This window comes from Chiroxiphia lanceolata, chromosome 2, assembly GCF_009829145.1.
Source record: "Chiroxiphia lanceolata isolate bChiLan1 chromosome 2, bChiLan1.pri, whole genome shotgun sequence".
NCBI classification, from domain to species: Eukaryota; Metazoa; Chordata; class Aves; order Passeriformes; family Pipridae; genus Chiroxiphia; species Chiroxiphia lanceolata.
Genome location: NC_045638.1, coordinates 83655011 through 83670796, shown reverse-complemented (window position 1 = coordinate 83670796; position 15786 = coordinate 83655011).

Sequence of the window (15786 nt, the reverse complement as noted above, 5' to 3'; positions counted from 1 at the left end):
AAATAAAATCAGTTTTTTGTTTCTCAGAACAGTATACAATGAGATAGTAGTTTGTAATCAACTCTTTTGAGTTGAAAACCCTTTTGAAATCCCATAGAGGCACAAAGCACTACAAATTGACAGTACATAATAGACACCTTGCAGAGGTCTGCATAGCTTCAAAACGGCAGTTTCTGTGCTTGATAGGAAGGCATAAGAGATTTTCAACCCAGTCTCGGAAATGTGGAAAGTAACTAGTTAAAATAAGATTTAGATAATCGTTTTGTGGGCATAATAGACTTAAGTCTCATTTATTCCTGTATATTCTGTTGCAGAAACCTCTCATTTGAGATTCAGAGTGATAAGGAATAACTGTCTAATAGTTGATCACTGAATTTTGGTTCCCTAGAACTTAAAACATCAAAACTACTTAGATAATTTTTCATTTGTTTTGTCCTTTATTTTCAGTTGTGAAGTCTTCCGGAGTGTTAGAGAAGCTCTTATGGTGTCTTTAGCAACTGGATCTTCTATTAGGTGTTCTAAGACATCTTATCTGAGAAATAGTGAATGATTTGTGAGCATATACCTTTTATTTTGTTTACATATGCTCTATTTTTCTCACATCAGAGATTCTACACCTAAACAATTTTGGAAGTAGTGTTCTACAGTGAACGGACATAACACAGGAGAGTGTACTGCTGCTCTGGACTTTATATGTGCATGTGTTCTGACATGATGAATGTATTTTCTGGTTGATAGCAGAGGGATTTATATCCTCTTTTTCTTTTCTTGTTTTTTTTTCTTTTTTTTTTGCATGGAGCTAGATTCTGTGCAAAGATTTCCTCTGCCAAAAGCCACCCTGAATTTCAGCCAGGGTTAACTGGACTTATGCATATCTCCAAGCGTTTGAAATTGAAGAGTTTCCCTCTAAAACTGGAAACTGCGAAAAAACAGCATGTTTCAATTCACTTCTCAAAATGCAGAATCTGCTGATTTGTTTGCCGATTTGTTTGCTGAGGAACCTTTCATTCGTCTGTCTGCAAATCAGGAGACTGTTCATGCAGAATTGCTAAACGCAGGGTTGCAAAAAAGCCCAAACTAAACCAGTTCTTAATAAATCTGATGGAGACTGGGGAGAAGATTTTCAAGACTCAAGCTCCAGGCTAGGGCTGTTGTGTGGGTGGCACCTGTTGCACCAGAATGTTTTGGCTTCTTGTCAGAGGCAAAGGGTATTTTGGGCTCACTCAACTTCGTTGGAACAGACGGGGAATCCTTGAAATTAAAATGAATTCTGAGGACTCGTTGAGAGTTAAGGCAGGTCGCTCTGTTTCAGATCTGGAAATATCAAAATGTGAAATAATTAAGCAAATCCTTTCTTTAGGAGGCTTAGGGGAAGTTTAAAATACAAATGTAAATCCCTGTAAAGCTAAGAGTTGAAAGCCTGCAGAGTTTGCGAGAAACTGTCCTGTTCAACTGAATATGCTCAGATTTGATGGGCAGAACGTCTTAAAATGTCCCATCTCAGGGAGCAGCAGAACAACTGGCTTTTTGGGAGAACACTTCTCCCCATCTGTGACTGCTGTTGCTAACATTTTTTAAATGCTGGGTTTTCCCAGGAGGTAAGAGAGATTAAACAGCACCCGCTTCTAATAATCCTCCTGAGTGCTTGCTGCTAAAGCGCAGCCTGAATTTGAGTAGATGCTTCATTAAAGCTCACCACCTCCTTTGATATCAGGCTTTAGCATAGGCTTACTGTATGATTGTTGGAATTCATTTAAGGCAGAATTTTGAAATGTAGTTTTATAAGTAACCTAGGTGCCTGCAATATCTAGAAAATGTTACGATTTTTTTAAGCAGTTGTCAAAAGTCTGCTTTCAGATCCTGCTAAGGAAACTGGAAATTTTGTTACTGAGCTCAATAAGATACAGGTTAAATCCAAATAATACACTGATGCTTCCCCATTTAAATTCTTCTATGCCTTTGACCTAGCTGCAGAGTGTAAAACCTCTGATGCAATCTGTAAGCCGTTCTGTAGAGTGCTGCTTTGTCATAACTTGCAGTGATGCGTGTATTATTATGACCTTTTTCATCCTTCCTGCAGCTGAGACAGGATTGAAATACAACACAAACTGTGAATAATTAAACATAAATGCTATGATGAAATCTAAGACATTTCAAAAAAATTAAACAGCTCCTTAGATGACAAAAACCACTCAGATACTTCATGTGGCTACATATAGTACAGTAATGCTGTGACCTAGAGCAATTTACAAACAAAGTCAAGGGATTACAGGAATAATAGTTGGAGAAGAACAAAAACTAAATATACCACCCAGAGGGACCTTGACAGCCTTGAGAGGTGGACCTGTGTGGACCTCATGAAATTCAGCAAGGCCAAGTGCACATGGATCAGGGCAATCCCGAGCATAAGTACAGGCTGGATGAAGAATTGATTGAGAGCAGTCCTGAGGAGAAGAACTCGGGGGTGTTGATGGATGAGAAGCTCAACATGACCTGTCAATGTGCACTTGCAGCCCAGAAAGCCAACCATGTTCTGGACTGCATCCAAAGCAGTATGGCCAGCAGGTCAAGGGAGGTGATTCTGCCCCTCTGCTCTCATGAGACCCCACCTGGAGCACTGTGTCCAGTGTCCCCCTGGTCTGGGGCCCCCAACACAGAAAAGACGTGGACCTGTTAGAGCAAGTCCAGAGGAGGCCATGGAAACAATCGGAGGGCTGGAACACCTCTCCTATGAAGGCAGGCTGAGGGAGCTGGGGTTGTTCAGCCAGGAGAAGAGAAGGTTCCAGGGAGACCTTAGAGCAGCCTTCCAGTATGTAAAGGGTACAAGAGAGATGGAAAAGTACTTTTCTCAAGGGCATGTAGCGATAGGATAAGAAATAATGGCTTTAAACTGAAAGAGGGCAGGTTGAGATTAGAAATTAGGAAGAAATTCTTTACTATGAGGGTGCTGAGGCATTGTAACAGATTGCTCAGAGAGGGGGTGGATGCCACATTCCTGAAAGTGTTCAAGTCCAGGTTGGATGGGGGTTTGAGCAACCTCTAGTGGATGGCATCCTTGCCTGTGGCAGGGGAGTTGGAATGAGGTGATCTTTAAGGTCCCTTCCAACCTAAATGGTTCTATGAGTCTGTAAATATAGATCAGATCCCTAAAAGTTACAGTATAGTAGCATGTTCACTTTAACTTAGTGGATGTTTTCATGGAGTGTTTGAGCTTCTATCTCCAGCTTTTTGTCCTTTTTCCTTCTTATCTCTTGGAGGTGACTAAAGCAACTAAATCTGGTTTTGTGCATGGTGAGGGGAAGTTCTGAGCACCTGTTTCAGCAACAGAAAGGGCTTACATTAGAAGTGGCCTAGTTATTATTTCTGGGAAATAATGATGACCTTTACTTTCCTCCTCTATCCTTTGTTCATGTGATTACTCTCACTTGGTCAGTATTACCAAATTCATTCAAGGTGCTTTTGTATATCTCAGATGTTTTTAAAATAAGGGCATTTGAAACATGCAAATATGCATTTGTTTTCATAATGGTTCTGAAACTTGAATCTAACAGCTTCGGGCTTTTCTGGAGCTGTCGTCTGGCTACTTACTTAAGAGCAAAAAAAGAAAGTGCTGATTTTGTTAGGTAACTATGGAAGTTTTAAGAATAAATTGTGGCAACGGTAGAAAAGGTCATAACACGGCTAACAAGAGTATGATCTGGTTATGCCCTTTTCTTCATTCAATTTTCTGCAAGCAGCTGTTTTCAAGTAAAAGCAGCCATCCAGCATACTGTCATATTTGTTTGTGATGCTGTGAAGTTACTGGGACTAAATTACATGTGCAACGGGAGATGTGTGCAAAAGGATATACAAGTCCACACCTTTTGTGAAGTATTGTTATAGTGATGTAAACAATGGATTTCTCTGTTCATCGATAATGAAATAAATTGGATTGAATCACAACACTTTTTTTGGGAGCAATAAGAAGTGGAAAAAGCCCACTTAGTTTTACGTCAAAAAGTTTAGTTTTGATTATGATAAATTTAAATCTTCTTAATTGCAAAACAATGAATTTCAAATCCTTAAAAAAATAAAATTAAAGATTTAGCCTTTGCAATTTTTTTTCTTTTTATCAGAAAGGTTTACAAAATGAAGGTGTAACTTCTTACATGTAATTCAGAAGAATTACAGAATCCAAAGAAAATGGAGCAGTAACATGTGAAGAGTGCAGACTGAAAAACAGCAAACACATTATGAACTCTGTGTGTGCTGGTTGAATAAGTGCTAAGAATTTCTGTCAGCCAGAAGGTGGTAGCAGAATTCTCCTGTAACAGCTCTGAATTACGTTCCAGAAGGCATTCTCAATACAAAGTGATTTGGAAATGCAGTTCAGAAAACATATTTTTTTTAGTAGCAGGAACAAATAGCATTGACATTTTTTCATTTGGCAGCATCTTTGAGTAGAAAAGTGTCTGCACTTATGCCTGAGATGTCATGCATTGGGAATGCATGTGGGATCTGTTACTTGCGTTTTGTCTCTGTTTTTTTTTGCAATTGTAATTATGTTTTTTACAGACTTTTTAATGCCAAAGGAAGTCATTTGTGGGCTGAAATGACAAGAGATTTATTTTTCTCATAGTATCGCAAGACTAGAAGATGTCAGTACCACGAGAAGCCCAGATAACACATTATTTCCATCCAGAGGAACTCTGTCATTCTTTCACGGATATGAACACAAATGCATATAGTGATATCCATCAGGGATGGGACTGATGCAGCACCCCAGTCATACTTTTTACAAGTGTAACAACTTGAAGATGAAAAGGGATAAGTTTTATTACTCTGTTTTATTATTTTGTGATGGAATTGTGATACTTGTGTGACCCTCTGTACACGTAGCCATTCATATTTCAGCAGAGACACTCTTCATCACTGCGAGAAACTTGTGAGAAATTCAGTTTCCGGAGCACAGTCTGTCCCTCATTTTTTCTTAACCATTATGTCACAGCTCTCATGATATTCTGTACTTCTCTGCAGACTTCTTTAAGAAATTGTTCTGTATCTTAGAGATAGTTTCTATGGTAACTATGATTGTGATTTTTGTTTTGAGGTTTTTGTTGTTTTTTTTTTTAACTTAGCAGATAGTTTGGAAACAGAGAGAGCAGGGTTTTAGAATGATATTAGGAAGAGTCACTGCAATAAAATAAGCTTGAAAAATAAAGCATTCTGTGCTTGATCTATTTACCAGTAAACTGAAACAGCAGTTCAAGAGAGCATCAGTCTTGCCTGACTTAGAAGCAAGCAGACTGGAGCTGCTGGAGCTCCGTAGGAAAGCAAAAAAAAAAAGAGAAAAGGCACAGAGCAAGCTCTGCCACTCTTACAATTTTGCACCTGACGGTCTTTTTTAAATTACCTTTTTACAGTGACTGCAGTTTTCAGTCTGCTCTTGTTGAAGTTCTGACAGAGAAAAGCATTTACCCAGGATTACAGCTACATACTATTATTTCATATGTGATCCTCTCACCATTTTTGTTCTTTACAGTATAAATATAAAATTGTTTGGGTGTTTAGGGCAGTATGTATGGAATTTCTAGTGGAGCCACAAGAATCGCAGTGATGAAGATACGGAATAAGCTCATTTAGAACACACCAAAAGATGGCAGGAAATATAAATTAGGAGTAGATATAAATATCAATATTGATACATATATATTATATAGATGTAAAAATAGAGATATGCAAAATATGGTAAAGATCCAATGTATATGTACTGTTGTGAAAAACATGCCAAAATATTGAGATAATCACAAAGTTCAGACATCCATTTTGCACGTACACAGGGAAAGCATATTCACAGGAAAGGTTTCTTTTATGTAGGTGTTGCAAAGATGCCAGAGGTAACATTGTAAATTATATTACAACACCTGGGCATTTGAAAAGCCCCGTAATAGTTTTGCCAACAGCCCTGTTTTCTGTTGAGACAGAAGCTAGGAAAGGGCTAACCCAAAGTGGGCTTATTCAGTGAAAATACAAATATTTATGTAATAAATAATAAATGTTCTGAGATTGTATTTAGAGATCATTGCCATAATGCTTATCAGTTCTCTGTCTGTATTTAACTGTTGTTTCTAAAAAGAAGGAGACAAATGTTTATCTTGGAGAATCAAAACAATTATATGAAATCAGAGACCTCATGAAGGAAAAGGTGCTCTCAGTGGAGTGCTCTGATATTTTTTTCAGTACTGTTAAAGAAATATGTTATCCTTCTATTTTGTTGCAAAATGGGGGGGAAAGGACCACATTATTAAAAAATGCTTTTCAGATATAGAGTTCAGTTCAGCACAGTTCTGACATGAACAGTGATTGCAATTTCAAATGTGCAGGGTACAAAAGTGTAATTCTAGATAAGCATAAGCAAATCTTTTAGAAATAATATATGATTTCTTTATCTCCAAACCTGTGAGAAGTCCTAATGAAACCCAAAGATCTTCCAATTTACTTTAAATTGGTACTTGACAACTCCTTTGAGATTATTGAATGTTATTTTATCTTCATGTAATGTTGAATGACTATTTGCTGAAAAATTTAGGTTCTTTTAAGGTGCCTTATGTTGGACACCAAATTAATTGGGTTATCTGAACTCTATTAGTCATCTGAAACAGCTTAGTCTCTATTTCCTGCTCTTACTGACTTATTAATATGGTTGTGACAGGAGAGGAAGAGGGCAAAGAAGAAAATGTCAGTGCAGTTATTTGCAGGTAATGCTTCCATCGGGAGAGCAATGACCACTGCAATATTTGCAAAGATTGCACAAACTTTCTGGAGAGTCACTCCCCCAGAACTGAAGTGAAAACCCTATTGTAGTAAAAAGCAGAAAAGATCACATTCTGTAAAGTGCCATGTGTTGACCTCTTTGAAATTTTCCATAACTGGCAATGAGAGACCAAGTAAAGAATGAGGAGATCCAACTGGCACTTGTCCTCCACGCTACTTGTATTTCCCTTTATCCTGTCACACTGATGGAAGTGAAATCCACAGCCTGTGTCTATTAAACTGTGAATAAATGCATGTGTCAGACAGTGAGAAATTTTAAAAAGCAGGAAAACTCTGCAATTGATCATATGTAACCAGTATGAGAAACTTAAGCACTGAAACTGCTGACACTGATCTTGTTGTCAGGTATGAGTAATTAGAAGTAGGACCAGCAAAACCAGGGTACTTGTAATTTCAGCTACCAGGCTGGTCTCAGAATTCTCCAAAGCAGGATACAAATATTCTTGTGACCATCTGTTTAAGCCTAAATCCATAATAAAAATAATGAGTTATTTCACAAAGTATGCGAGGAGGCAATTAGTTATTAGAGGCCTAAAAAAAAAAATCAATTATTTTTGTGCAAGTGAAGCTGGAAATCCTTGTCTTTAGACTTTTGTGATTGCAGAACAGATCCTGGTGGGTGCAAGTGCATTGCATACTGGACTTATACTGTCAGTAACAGACCACAGAAGCTTTGGAACAGATCTTATGACTGGATGCTCAGCTGGACAACAAGTGATATGGTCACCAGGTCTGCCTTAAATTGTCTCAGCACCATCGAGCAAGCCCTCAATAGGAACGGTGTCCTCTGGTAATAGGTAGTGGCAGAAATGCATCTGAGCAATGGGTGCATGTTAACTACATGGCATAGTTGGAGCACAACAGCACCTGCCAGAGGATAGGTTGTTGGTCTAGAAAGGCTGACACACGTAATGTAAAAAGCGTGACATTACATGATACTAGACTGACAAAAGATTTTCTTAATTTTATTTGTTGAAATTGTCTGTTTTGGTTTTCTTTTCCCCCAGACTGTTGCTCAGATATCTACAGTTGATGGCAGTTTCCTTTTCATGTCATTTTCCTTTATTACAGTGTGCCATAATCCCTGCTTAACATACCCATAGAAAACTATAGCAGCACACAAAATATTTATCTGCATGCTACAGCCTGTTTCTGAGCCTAAGGTGATGAGATGTGTATTTTCCTTACAATCTTCTAGTAATTTGTGTTACTATTTCACCTTGGAAAAAACAATCTCATCAGTAAGAACTGTGAGATTTCCCTGTTTTCACAGTTATGTGAATGCCATCCTTCCTGAAGTAATAATCACTTGTTAACCTTACATTTGCTGCTCTTTCAGATTTCACAGCCAGAACTGACATTGCTGACAGCTTGATAAACTGTTTGCCACTAACGATGGCTTTGCCTCTTCCAGGAACATTCTTTCCTGGGTAAACTCATTTTGAAGAACCACCCTGATTTTAATCTGAGTCTTCTGCACAAATTAGGAAGCCTTTGCTGCTGCAAAATTACCAAGGGTAAAAAATGTGAAATCTTGCTTCAAGAAAACATTGTCTATAGTAAAAGAACAGTTTGTGTGGAATAGTTCTGTGGCGCTAATAATATGGATGCCCTAGTTTCACTTGGGTCTTGGCAGTAGGCTGATACAGTGGAGGATATAGTTTGCAGGTTATGTCTTGCATTTCATTTCATGGTCTGCTTTGATAATTTCCTGTTTGCTTTTTAGGTAGTCTGTTGACGAATTCACCGACAGGTGGTGCTGCCGCTCTAAATCCTCTGTTCAATCTTGATCGAGAACGGAGTGCTGGCACTTGTATTTCAAAATTCCAGTGATTTCTCGGGCTCTAGAGAAAAATACTATGAAATTTTACTGGGATATATTCCCATGTATTCCTGGGAAGATAGTTGCAATAATGAATCAGGATCTTTTATTATAACAATATCATTGTGCTTGTATATAACATCTCTCAAAACTGATCCCACATGAGAAAGATCATGGACTATCTGACTCTTCTTGACATAGTCTCTAGTAGTATGCAATGAACGTGCTTTTAATACACGCTGAAGTAACTAATTATTTTCATACATAATGCTAGGGAACAGAGAGACATTAAGAATGACTTGTCTGAGTCATGTGGGAAGTCTTTATCAAGGCAAGGAATTAAATCCAGGTAACCTGTCATACCTAATTTACTTGCTCTTGGTCAGGTGCTCCTTCCTTAAGAAATAATTTGGGAAAGGATGTCTGTCCTGTCTGGCAGTGATGGAAACATCACTTGTAACATGAGAACGACCAGGAATGCGGTTATACTGCCTCTGTCCTCTTTTCCAGAAGCAATGAGGCATAGCTATTTTATTATGTTTGTTGTCATTAGTCAGGGCTACTGCTTGTTTGTCTGAGACTACTAATAAACACAATGTGATTCATGCAGAACTGCTTGAGGGATGGCTTGACTCCAAAAGCACAGTTTAGCCTTTATTTGGCAGTTGTTTGCTTAATGCAGAAAAATGTGCATGAAAGCTATGAAAAATGAATCTATGCTGTAACACACAGCTTGTAAAATCCACTTGATTTATCCTGCAGAAGGTATTGCAGTATAAAAGAATAATAAAGACAATGCTGCCTTCATTTTCTTTTATTTTTTGGTTATGCTGTCATCTTCCATATTATTGCAACAGATTCTGGCCTACATGGAGTCATCATGACTAATAAAATGTCTTTAAAATCAAAGATGATCTGTGATGCAGAGTTCTGAAAAGGGCATTTTTTTCATCTAGTTGTAACATATGTGGAATTTTCTTTTCCTTGTATGGTTACTCTGATTTAATCATCAACCATAAGGGAGAGATGCAGTGGAATGGAACAGTAGAGCTTTTGAAGAGTCATTGTTGGCTCTCCAGAAGTAGGGCATGCACCATAAGTACTGTGTTACTGTTGTAGGCTGGTCCTTTGTTCTATGTGTAAGCTAAAGCAATGGTTGCCTTCCTGGGGTCTCTGAATCTCTGGAGATCTTTGGGCCACTTCCTTTGGGTCCTTGATCTTGGAGAAGGTATCAGAAAAAGGCAACATATTATTTAAATGTGATATAGAGGGACTACCATTTCCAATGAAAAAATAAATATATCAGGGTTCTATCAAGTAAGAAACTTTGAAATCATTGATTTAAATGATGTTCCCTGGAGAAACTGGAAGTGTGAGGGTGAGGAATGCAAAAGTTAAAATGCAGAAACAGAAGAGTTTCATGCTGGGAACAAAGCCCAGATTTTTCTGACCCAACTGAAGAGGGCTAAGAAGACAATTGTCTGGAAACTCTGAGCAATTGGATTAATCTCCATTAGCATTTTAATTTGGATCAAGAATGCACTTTTGAAGTGAACTCCCACCATCCACATTTTCTCTGCTATAGTTCAAAGTGGTCTGAGAGTACCTAAAATAGAAATATTTCAAATGAAAGCAGAATGGAAGAGGTACTCCAGGAGCACAACTGGTCCATTTTACTTCATAGCGTGCAGGAGACAGGACTGGACTAGATGTAACCTGAAAGAGCTCTCTTGAAATTGTGTGGGGCAGGCATAGAGCTCTCTTGAAATTGTGTGGGGCAGGCATCCTATGATGATGATCATATGAAAGCCTTTGATGACAGGGCTTTCGGTCTGCTGATCCACTCCTGGTGATCACTGCTACCTGCTAAGGCCAGTGTAGCATAGCAGGTAGTGTGCAATGGGGTTCCATCACGGTGAGACTCTGGGCCAGTCTTTATGTGGAGATGCTTTACAGTCTTCATGCTTTCAAAGCAGGTTCTCACGAGTGTTTCTGTTACAGGTGAGACCTGGGTGGGCACTAACTGACTCTGTCATTGCCAGGGAAAGAAGAGCACTGTGCTGACCTGAGCTCCAGCCAACCAAGGTGATCAGCGTGGGTGGCAGGGGACTGTAGTGGGTGGGCACCGCATTGAGAGAGGGGACAGCTGCAGGGCCAGGGCCCAACTGGCTGACCAGCAAGGGAGCAAAGGTCTTAAGAAACTTGAAGAATGTGGCAGTCTCCCTGATGGAGTCCCAGTTATACATAAGTGTTTTCCTAAAAGTTTCATATGGTCTTGCTGAAATAGGTTTGTGGTTTTGTTGGTTTTTTTTTAATTACAGGTCCTGTTAAACACAAGTTGGTTTAGCTCTCCTGCATATTGCGAATAATTCTCTTCATTTCTTGATATTGCTTCCTTCAGGGTATTTGAACTGTAATATCATCTCCCTTCAGGGTCCTTTTATCTGACAGTATATTAGAGTCCTGTTTTCTCTATTTTTCGTGTCACAGTCTCCAATCTTACCTTCATTTATTTGCCTATTTCTACCTTTAAATATGTGGGAAAAGTTGACGTACTGAGTAGAAAATTTATTATAGTTCTGGGTAGATCATTACTGCATCATATAAAACTCCTCAGGATTTGACTTGAACTGTTTTAAATATATCTACTGTTCCAGTTTCTTTTACATACCCAGCTTTGTTAAATTATATATATATAAGGAAGGGGGGTTTAATGGTTTGTAGGTTGGGTTTTGTTTGATTGGTTGGTTTGGTTTTGCTCAGCAAGTGAGATCTACAGAAAATGTGTTTATTTAAATGACAAGTTGAAATTCTCTGAAATATTTTTTTTTTAACTTGATACTTTTTCTCCTTTGCTTACAAAGTCTGCAGAGTCTGCAGTCCTGCCCCAGGTATGGATGTCTTTGCATTTGGGCATAATCTCATTAGTATCACCAGGACTTTCTACAAGGTGCACAAATATAAATCCAGTTTAGGGATTAAGACGTGTATGACAACACACAAACCAAAAGAAAAGCCTTAGCTAAGGAAATGATGCATGGTTGGAGGATGAAGGACAGTGGGAATATGTGGAAGCAAGAGATTCACAGGCTGCACAGAGAGGTTGAGCAGCCTCTGTGTCTGGACGTTTCCAGGATCGGACTGGGTAAAGCCGCACACAACCTAGTGTGACCTCTGACCTGGCCCTGCTTTTGGCAGAAGGTTGAACTAAAGACCTCCTGAGGTTCCTTCCAACCTGAATTTCCCAATGATCCTATGAAAAAGAATGGCTATCGACGTGGTGATGTGTGGGAAAATATTAATAACCCACAGGAGTAAATCTGTTTACTGATCTTTCTTCCGTAGTTGCTAGGTTTGAACAACCTCAAGAAAGAACAAATTTTCATTTCTTTAACAGTTGGGATCAACCAATTGCTCCCATAGTACACACTATGGACTATTTTGCTGGTCATATTTTCAGGGTGGCAGAACCAAATTTACAAACATCTATAGATGTTTGTGGTTGACAACAGAGTCTGATTTTGGAGCCACAGCACATTTTATAAGTAGCTTGCTGAAGCAAATCATGATTTATCACTGTAAAGGGGTCAGGGCCATAAAATGTAACAGGGTATAGACTCCTTAATAAAGAATCTTCCAGTTTACTTTAAAATCGTATAGCATTTTATAATCCTTTAGCAAATTCTATAGCACCTTTCAGTAAAGGTTCAGAACCTTACATTCTGAACTACCAAAACTACTGAGTTTTTTTAATATAGATATGTTTTTCAGAAGATCTAAGTCCAAGGCTGCTTGGCCTATGAATTCGGAAGAGATCTTGATGCTAGACAGCAAGAACACAGTCATATGACATAATTTTAAATGTGCTTTAAATCAAGAAAGAGGATTTCAAGTGTATTACACCATGTTTGAATTGGATTAAGGATGTTAGTGTATTCAGTATGAAGCCACCGAAAAAAACTAACTGTTAAGTATACATAAATAAGGCAGATTTATCAGAGACAAAATTTTAGATGTAAACATGCTTGTTATGCACAACTGCTTCCATAGAGGACATCTGACTGAAGAAAACACCTCTTAACTTGTGCTTTGACCTACAATTTGCTCAACAAAATTCCCCAGTACTATCAGATATTTTGATTCCTTTAGCCATAGGGTAGCTGCCCATTTTCCTTTCTTTCCTCTCTCCCTTGCCCCCTTCTCCCTCTCAATTTTCTTTTACTTCCTTCCTGCTTTTTTTACTCCCTTCCCCTTCCTTTTCCCTGTCTCACACATCTAGACTAACGGCCTACAGACATGACTTTCCCAAACATCCAGTAGGTTACTACTATATTAATACAGAAGGAAAGAGAATGAATTGTAAAATCATTGGCAGATCAAGAAAAAAACTGGTATGTATCACATGGGAACACAGTACTCAGAATAATGTGGAGGGGTTTATTTCTAAGGAAGAATGGTAATTATATGTAAATTAAAGGCAGAAGAATGGAAACCCAGACTGCTGCATGAATAATACTTCTGTACTTCTGAACAAAGAAGGTAAGGGGTTTTCATATGGCTTGTACAGCCACCTCTACACCAGTTATATGGAAAACCATGTCCAGTTTTGTCCAGACATTTAGAGTGTCCATTTGGGGTTTTCTGTTCAGGAAGCATTCCTGACAACCTAACACAGTAGTGAAAGGAACAACAGAAAATTGAATGCAGACAACATTGTTGAGTACACCTGAGTGAGTGTAGGAGATGTAGTTGCTCACTGTTCAAGATAAGTCAACTGCGAACATCAAGTCTAATGTTCTTTAAATTATGGAAAGAATTATTAACTGTCTTGTGGCTAAAGAATATTTATTGGTATATCCAGTGTCAGGTCTTTTTGTTTTCTTTCATGTATAGTGCAGAAAATAATTGGGGAATGAAAAATCCTTTTTAGGACTGCAATAACAATTAATCAAAATTGAACATGTTGTAAAATATGGCTTGGATGTTCATCTGATGCAAATAAGCTCTTGTTTGAGATCAACAGAGCTGTGGCAATTTATGCCAGCAAAGGGCTCGGCTCTTTTTTTTTTTGAATAAGTAATATACCCAAGCATTATTTTTTCTTTCTTATAGTAAGTGCCAGATTTCAGCCTGTTCATTCACAAAGCTGTGGGACATAATCAGTTGTAAACCACCCTGTCTCCCATAATTCAGTGCTTTCTAGGATAGGGCTTGTCATTGTCCATTTTTCTCTTGGGTGGCACCCAGGTGAAATAATGTTATTGTGAGTTTAGTCATACTGCTAGTCTGAAATTCAAAGTTAAACAGGACTGGAATATTTTCTTATCTATGCCTCCAAAAATCTGATGTAACACTCAAGAAGTCTTGAGTGTTACAGTACTGTCAAATAATTCCTGCCCTCATATAGTTACTGACATGAAAGAAAACAGTGGCTCTAGGCTAATAAGGAGCTGTTTTTTGACAAAGACGGAGAAGTACTATGTCAGAAACAATGCTGCAGCATTGTAGCTACAGCATAGCTCTCAGTGGTAGATCTTAGGAAAGGGAGGCTGATTATATTTTAAAACAAAGCTGATTGCATTCAGTAATCCACATATTCCCACAAGCACATACAATACCAAAATGTATATGTTCAAATAGCCTGTCTTCCCTTGTAGCACCAAGATGCTGATGTTCAGGCAGGCAGACCAAAATTCCCTGTGGTGTTATTCTCCTCTTCCAGGTAACCAGCAACAGGACAAGAGAAAATGGCCTGAATTGTGACAAGGGAGTTTTAGATTCGATATTAGGAAAAATTTCTTCACTGAAAGAGTGGTCAAGCGTTGGAACAGGCTGCCCAGGGAAGTGCTAGAGTCACCGTTTCTGGAAGTGTTCAAAAAATGCGTTGATGTGGTGATTAGAGACGTGGTTTAGTGGTGGACTTGGCAGTGCTGGATTAATGATTGGACTCAATGATCTTAGAGGTCTTTTCCAACTTTCATGATTCTATAATTCTATAGCACAGAGGACGAGAGAAACAGGCCAGTTTCTCTTCATGTCTTCTGAGTTAAGCTTAGGTTGGTGATTTTGGATATACTTTTTTTGTTCCCCATATAAACTGGGAATTAGTCTCTGCATCCTGTCTCACCTGTGAGCCCTTAGGGTTTACTCACTGTCTTTTCTTTCCCAGTCTGGGTATCCTGAGAAGAAACACAGAGATGTGCTGGAATCTTGATGAGCTCCTGATCTAAGTGACATCAACGCATCATTCTTCTTGCCTTCCTTCTGCTGCATGATTTGTTCTATTGCTTCCACACATGTATATTTTTATTTATACCAATTTAAACACCTCTACTACAATTCTCAACACAAGACAGATACTGTTCTTCTAATATTTAATGTAGACATTCATGATGAACTATGATGCTGAAAAATAGGGGCATTACAGAATTGATATCCAACTCCTGTCATAAATCATCATTTAAAGTATCAGTATTATCATCACTGGTATATTACTTCCCATTAGAAGGAATGTTGCAATAGCAGGACAATTATGGACTTGAAGACAAAGGCACATTAAGCTTAATCCAGAGCTGAGTATACCTTATAATATGGGTAATTGCTGTTAAGAAGTGTTAACATCGTCTGCATATCTTCTTATTCTTGGGACCAAATTAATCTCATCTAACTAAATATCTGCAGTGCTGACATTTATTTCTGAGCTGCCCAAAGCTCTATGTTACAGGTGAAGAGAAATGGGCACTTCTAAGGTGCAGGTTTTTTGGCCTATTTTAGATGCCTACTCTAGCATAAGAAAAACAACAATTAAAAATGTTTATTTTTCCTCTCCGATTATAAAGAAAGGCTATAGAGAGTAGTTCAAATATATAGATCTACATTTAGTTAGTAAATATCACCCCAAATGTCTACGTTGTGTAATAATGGTCCCACAACTATTATTGTGACCAAATGTAAACAAAATAAAATTTTCCTGCTGCCCCTAGAAGAATCACATCAGTGATGGAAACATTTCTGGAATATAAAGAATTTGAATTGAAGTGTCCTTTCCATATGTGTGGGATTGAGGGAGTGACTTCCTTTGGGATCTAAGTAAATGTATTTCCATTTAGTGAGTGGAGAAAAAATCCATTTTTATACAAGGGGAGAATTTG